The sequence below is a fragment of the Gavialis gangeticus genome, unplaced genomic scaffold (genome assembly GCF_001723915.1).
Source record: "Gavialis gangeticus isolate Ggan-Ray unplaced genomic scaffold, GavGan_comp1, whole genome shotgun sequence".
NCBI classification, from domain to species: domain Eukaryota; kingdom Metazoa; phylum Chordata; order Crocodylia; family Gavialidae; genus Gavialis; species Gavialis gangeticus.
Window position 1 is genome coordinate 17,127,016 of NW_017729014.1, and position 7,471 is coordinate 17,134,486.

The 7,471-nt window shown below is 47.2% G+C and overlaps 1 protein-coding gene across 1 annotated transcript in view; it reads right to left on the reverse strand.

Moving 5' to 3' along the window:
- DHRS3 (dehydrogenase/reductase 3) overlaps positions 1-7,465 on the reverse strand; it is a 45,319-nt gene extending 37,854 nt beyond the window's left edge. Inside the window, exon 1 of the mRNA XM_019511870.1 lies at positions 7,376-7,465. The gene's annotated coding sequence lies outside the window, so the exon portion shown is untranslated. The remainder of the gene's footprint in view (positions 1-7,375) is intronic.
- Between the last annotated feature and the right edge of the window lie 6 nt (positions 7,466-7,471).

The window sequence follows — 7,471 nt, forward strand, 5'->3', positions numbered from 1 at the left end:
AATTATACTGCAGCAAAGTAGAGCAGAGTTGCATTACAAAGCAGCCAGTGGGTCCAAAAGATGCTAAATGGCTTTAAGTAATATGCAGATAATGGATGCATTATAGTAGGGGTAAAAGGAAAGAAAACTGTGATGGGCATCATGATATGCAGCTGAGCTAATTATGCACTTATCTGGCATGCAAACAAGCAGAGTATTGGACTGGGAGTGTCTGTCCTTTACCAGCTCCACAGGAGGGAATCCTAAGGATGACTTGAAAGGGATTTTAAGGAGCAGATGAGTTCAGAAAGGGAGTTTCCTCAGGTAGGGGCGGGAAGAAGAAAGCGTGGTGATGCCTGTGCAAGAAGTGGGTTAATATGTGGTCAAAGATGGCATCACTTCCAGAGGAGAAAGGACGACCTGATGACGAGGGAACAGAGGAACAGGGAAGGGTGCAGCTGTCAGGGCCCATGAAGGTGTGTAGAAGAAACTTGAACTTGGCACTGCTTCTAGGTCAAAAGACTGCACACCTGCCTTGCACAGCTAAGTTTCTCTTCTAGCCAGTCCATTCCCCCTCCTCCTCCTCCCTTCCTTCCCTGCAACACTGAAAGCGCTGTTTGGGTTCAGGACAAAGTGGTCCAGACACCTTCTGCTCACCAGAAACCCAGGGAGACAAGGAGACTGGGGAAGGAAGCCTGTTTGAACTTTTATCCCTTCTGGACCTTCCAGTTGCAATGCTGAGCAATGCAGGCAGGGCTTAAGGTTGCTCTTAAAGCAAATTGCTGTGCCAGACTAATTAGGCATTAGCTCAACAGCTTGTTTATGATGCAGTAAAAGCCGTGTATATATTTTAGTGCTTTATGAAAACAGTTTGGCAAGTCTGAGTCAACTTTTCCTTAGACTAAGCCAGACTCCAGACCTGAGCACAATGGACACAGGTGGGGAGCATGTTTACATGTCTTTGGAAGGTGGCAGAAACACACAGCTCAACCAGAGACAGATGGACCCATTAAAAAAAGCACAGTCCAAAGCTAAGATCAAACCAATCTTCATTTTTCAGCTGTGAAAAAAAGTTCAAGTGAGCAGCTCCCCCATCTCCCTTCCAAGATGAGGATGACTTTCCTCACCTAGCACTCTGAGTAGGTCTGTCCACCCCCCTGCTTTTCTTTGCATCTTTTCCTTCATTTCCCCCTTTCTGTGAGCTCCTTACTTCTGTTTAGAGGGGCCCTTTGGGGCCTGTCCCTGCCCTAAATAATAGTCTCTCGGTCACTGCTGAGACTGACTCCTGTCTCGTTAGCCCGTGGTGCCAGCCTCCAACATCTGCATGTGCTTGTTTGAAAATTCAGCCTCCATGCTGCCCCTTGCACTTGGGTGGATCTCCCTGTACGCATCCCCAAAGCCAACTGGCCTGATATCCGACACTTTTCCGGCTACACTTGCCAGCCAGAAACTCTGCCATTCAGCATTTATTCAAGCTGCTGGCCTTGGCACTAGTCCAGGTCAGAAAGCTAGACGCCATCCAAGGTTGGGACTTGAAGCAGGTGTTCTTCTGCCCATCTCTAAAGTCATGGATCAAGGGGAAAGATAGCTGCCAACAGGTAGTAGATGAACAAAGCTGCTGTGATTATACAACTTTCACAGAGAAGAAACCCTTCTGAAGACCGTAGGGAGCCCCTCTACTAAGAAGCTGTAAGTTGGCCAGGACAGTAAGGAACATCAAAAGCAAATGTCTGAAGGTGGAAACAGCGGACAAATGTTCATGCACAACCCACAAGTGCAGGATCTGGTCAAGAGTTATGCAATATGCTCAGAACCTGCGACAATGAGCTTGTGGGACAAGAAAACCGATCGCATTAATTAAATTTAACAACTGTTCTCCATGCAATAGGTTGCTTGACAAGAAGTGAAAAAGATTTTTCAAAAGCCAGACTTTTTCAGCAGCCCTAGGGGTACTGACGGCTGTAAAAGTGTTACAGGAACAAGTTTGCAATGCTTAAGCATAATGGACAAAAGGCGGGGGGGATATAAAGACCACAAGGAAGTGTAACTTCCAGCCTATGAAAAACCTGCTGAGCTGAAAATATGACTTTATCTGCTTATTGCTTTTGTCCTGTTTTAGATAGACTATAAAGCAGATTTGGGATGAGTGCAATTCTTGGAAGTCCCGACTTAACCTAAAATGTAAATGGCAGTGCTTTCACCCTGGAGTAGATGCTGTACAGCCAGTCTTCCCTGGCGCTACCTTTGCACCACTCGTCCCTAACAGTAACCCAGCCAAGAAAAAGAAATCCATCTTGGTTTATGCAAACCTTATTCTTGCATCTCAAGCACTCAGTGAGAGTTATAAATCGAGTGGCTTATGTCTGCCCACCAACTGATCTCAAATGAGCCATCTAATAACTAATTCTTAGTCGCTACTAACCGGGGCTGGATTCAATACTTAAAGATATGTTTGGATGTTTTGGCCAGCCTCGGGGAAAATCCCTGAACACATCCAGTTCCTATGCTTTATCCACTTCCACGGTCGCAAAAAAGGGCAGCTTCATAGAACGCAAAGTAATAACTGAATGACGGACAAACATCATGTTACTGCGTATTTACCGTCTGTTAAATCAATTCCTTTTATTCCAAGCTTCTCCCCAAACTACCACATTTGTTTAGTTTTTTTTTACATGGGTCAGATATGTAATTTCAGCCTGGCTGGTTTCTAGTTTGTGTAACGCCACCCTTATATATGGACTCTGACCAGCTGTCCTAGCATCCTCCTAGGTTTTCTGCACAGCAATCAAAGTAATCAGTGCAAAGTACTTATTTATTGATGGCGGTTGTCTTGATGAGCTCAAAACACACATGCTGGGTATTCTTTCAAAAATATCTCCACACAAAGCTAACTGAATGCTTGGTTGCACAATACTCTTTCCAGGTACAGATGCAGCATGCACACGTGGATCGAAATGATCATTTTTATTGTATAAACAATGCTCTTACAAAGTTTTGGACTTCACAGTGTCAGACTGCATGACTTGGAACAAACACACCCAAGAGGGTGAATTATGTTTCAAGGAGGATCAACTCCTCCCTCTTTTTGATAAGACAACCAACTCTGCTCCTCGTGCTAGAAAGATCTGCTCTTGAGGTGGTAAACTCTCTCTCTCTGTCTCTCTGATCTGTGCGAATTATAAGCACTTATAAACCACATTTAACACGCATTTAAATTGTTAGTATTCGCCCAGTATTGCAGTAATCTCAGAGATCCTGCTGATGACTGTGGTCTGGCTGTGCACAAACACATGGGTAGGCATGCAGAAGAGATTAAAATACGGTTTGAAACAAGAAGCAACAACACCTAGATTATTTTGGGAATTCAAGATCAGCTCTCCCAATACAATTAGACATGAAACGGGGGGTCCCTCCGTAGCTTAAAGTTCCCATCTTTGTCCTCCTGGGTTATTGGCTGTCTTTTGAGCAAGGTTACCGCCCATGAAGCTTGTCTGTTCCTGTGACAGATTAAAATGCTTTGATTAAGCATCTGAGGGCAGGCTCTTTATTCTGAGAGACAGCTCGGATGCAACCTGTGTAGCCTCCAGAAGCGCAGTCAAAATATTGAGATGGGGTAAGATAGCTGCACTTCCATCACAAGCAGTGGAAATTACGTGCCTAAAAACCATCAACTTGCCGTGCACCTCCAGCAAGGATACATTAGTAGTATGTCCAGTGTTAGACTTTGACAATACTTCAGTGCTGCTTCTTAGGCCGGACAAGGTGTTCGAAGGATGAAATCAAAAGCCTGTCCTACAGTCCGGTTCCATTTTTACAGGAAAACTTTGCAAGTTATCTTCTGAGATTTTTTCCCCCCCGCTGTCCAGTGGTAATCACCCTTGTGTGTGCACGTGTGTGTGGCATTTCACAGCTGCCCACCCTGCTGTTATTAAGGTTAATAGCATTTTGCAGACATAATGCTATAACGGTCTAGATCCAAGTACTGGTGCAGTGAGGTCATGGCTGTAAAAAACATGTACCACGTGACATGGGGAGTTTCTGGTGTCTTCCTTGGATTCATGCCATCAAGCAAGAGTTTTTTTCCCTCCTTCCCTGATAGCCGTCCCCTGTTGGTTCATTGTACAGCAAGTACAGTTGCTAAAAGAAGCAAACGGCACACCGCTGGAGGACAAGATAAGGGAAGGCTTACCTAGAAAGTTTTTAAAAACTGAACTATACCTACTACTAAGAAAAAAGCCCCAACCCTCAGAACAGAAAGAACTGACAAAACAGCAGCAAAGGAAAATTGCAATAATTAAGGCCCTTTGGGGGAATGCTCCTGATCTTATCTGAGCTCAGCCTTTGTGCTAATCAAGGCAGCGCTCAGTGAAAATCAACCGTTTGAGGAGCCGCCACTCCATCCCCAAAATCAGGATGCAGGAAGGGCATGTGGTTGGAGGCCGTCTCTCCGCTGTAACAGTATCTCGCTGTGTTGTTGTTAGCTTTAGCTGTGTTTTTGGCAGTGATAAACATTCCAGGATGTATCAGGTCAGAATAACTCCACAGCTCAACTTAAAATTAGAAATGGAGAAGGCAGGCATCAAGAAAAATGCCTGAAATGAAAGGATGAATCAACAACAGAGCAACACCCGGTGCAATTGTCCAGGCTCCATTGTTGGAGATGATCAAAACCAGGTTGGCCAGATTTATGATCAGACTTGTCCACTGCATGCTGATGCAGGAGGTTGAAGCAAAGGAGCTATGCAATACCGGCTAGCCGTAACCATCAATGAATGATTCGACTCGGCCATCTAGCTCTCACGTCCCTGCCGACTCCTCTGCCTCTGTCCTTTGACCAACACGGCTACAACTACACCCCCTATAACTGCATGAGTTTGCTCTCTTGTGTGGGGCGTTATGTCCAGGGAGCTTGGAGTTCCCAATCTTACATCGATAACACTTCCAGTTCAAGGCCCGGTTAGGAAACGGCGCAGTGATAAATTAGAACTGTATTTTTACAGGCTAGGCATGCAAATGCTCAACTCCACAAACCATAAACCGAAGTCAAGATCAAACTCTGAGGCTTTTTTTTCCACGTTCTCTGTGGCTCAAGACTGAACGCTGCATGTGCTGCAATACAGCCAACGGCCGAGTTTGACACGAGCCTGCAAACTCTGTTTTGCTCTCTTGCTCAAATGTACCTAATTATGCAGTTATACAGTCTAAGTCGCAGCCAATAGCATACCCAGTCTTCTGAGTTTTCCAGGCAACCAATTAGCAGCTGAAAACAAAAGAAAAACCTGCTCTCGGGAGACCTGACCAGTAGTCAAGATAAACCCCAAATATAAATAAATGGACCTTTGCAATCACCTGTTCTGAAATTGGACACGACATGGGAGAAGCAGCATTAGCGCTTCAAATATGTTTCAGTCCTAATTCCCTTTACCCCGGGCCATCTGCTGATTGAAAGGTGGAGTTTGAAAACCTTCCCCCCTACCACATCAGAAAGGCTTTGGGACACAAATAGGGGAAGCAGAGGTTTTTATCTGTGAGGTATCCATGGCACGCGTCCTGCCTGGATCACTAATGACCCAAATATCTTACTACCTGATGCTCATGGGGTCTCAGTCCAAAATCTAGTAGACAAGTGTAAACCTTGGCTGCAACTGGCACTGATTCGTCCCCTTGTTGGCAACGTCAAAAGAGAGGCCAACAAATGAATGAATGAGGAAACCGAAGTCGAGTTAAAGAAAATTGTCTGAGACATGAACTGTCCCATCCAATTTGAAGTACATTGGCTGGACAGTGGAAGTAAGGAGGGGAAGGGGCGGGTTTTCGCAATGCCTGTGCTGTTTCTGTCTTGTTGATGAGATGTCACGTGCCAGCACCATCAAGCCAGCGCTCTTCACAGGTGCCGCTCGGATGCACGCATGCTGTAAATCCGTTTTGCGCCGCTCGCAAGCGGGCCAACTGGAAACGTCACATTTTAGCATTAAAGATGCTTTGGTGCCACCAATTTTTTTTTTTAAAAATGCATCTCGGGGAGACGCAGCTCTTGCGGTCTTCCCTTGTCCTGGCGCGCACAGTCTGTTTGGAAGTGCCTCGTGTAGGCTGAACAAACCTGTCCCTGCCAAAAGCTGGATCTAAAATGAAAGCCAATCCCAGTTTAATTGTCGTGTGCAACTTATACACTAGCTGTATCAACTAACCTGTCTGTGAGAAGATACTAATCTCAAATAGATGGTGTATATCGCCGCCTACCTCTATAACTCTGCCACTATGCCTGTGTGCACAGGCGCAGTGCTGGATCTGTCCAGATACACCGGGCATCCACAACTCGAACCTGACTCTTCATGCCATGGTTTCTGCTCCCCTTCATGCAACATTTGTGACCTCTGAATTTCCCACCATGGGTGAAGGGCTTTCTTTCTTTCTTTTTTTTTTTTATAGGGCTCTCATGGATATACTGTATCACCCATCTGAATCCCCCGGAAAGATTAATTATAACAGATCATTTCAGGCACACAACTATCTGAAGCAATTAACTGCAGTGGGAGAGGGAAGAGCCAAAAGAAATGGAATATTTAACTCTTCTGCATCTGCTGTCTGGTTTGCCTTCACAATGTGCATTTTTTTAAGACCCCTCAAGTTTTTTTTCCTGTTATCTGCAAAGTGAAGCATAAAAGTAGAGCACGCTGCTACGTCACCAGAGGGTTTGCATCCTTTATAAGGGCACCACATTGCATGGAGAAGAGGCTTTGATATCACATTGACCCAGAGAATTTGTCTCGGAGCAAGGCAGCAGGAGAGAGGAAAACTGGGCACCCAAAAGTCTGCTGAGAAGAAGTTTCCCAGCGATTTGCACTGGTCTAAGAACAGATCTTGCATTCACCCAAAGGACCTCGTCTGCCTCTGCTCTCTTGAAACTGCTTTCAGTCTCGAGGAAGCAACGCAGCTGGCTTCACCGCCAGCTTGGACAACACGGAGGGGCCATGCCGAGTCCGCCCTCTCCCAGTGTCACCAAGCCGGCGGCAGATGGCCCCAGGCACACTTCCCCCAGAGCCCGCCAAGGCACTGGGATCCCCAAAGCTCGCCGGAAAGGACGGTTTTCTTGCCAGTCGCTCTAATAAAAGGGACCATTTTGGAGCCAAGGGGCGGCTGGCGGTTTCTGCAGGTCAATAAAGAAGGCCACTGTCGGGGAAGGACCTGGAGCGCGCCCGCTCATGTGCCACTATGCCAGTGCCTGGGAGCCCAGCTTCCCCGCAGCCCAGACGCCTCCCCCACGCTTTGCCACCCCTCCAGCTCTGCTCCCAGCCTGTTCGGGGGCGCAGGGTGCCCCCCTCCCCCTCGCATGAGGGGCCGCTGCCGCGCCCCCGCACCTGCGCAGTGCCCCCCCGGCCGGGCGGCGCCCCCTCACCTTTCTGGCTCCTCGCTTGGCAAACTCCGCGGCCAGGTGGCGCCCGATGCCCCTGCCGCCGCCCGTGATGAGCACGGCGTCCCGGGCCAGGTCCCG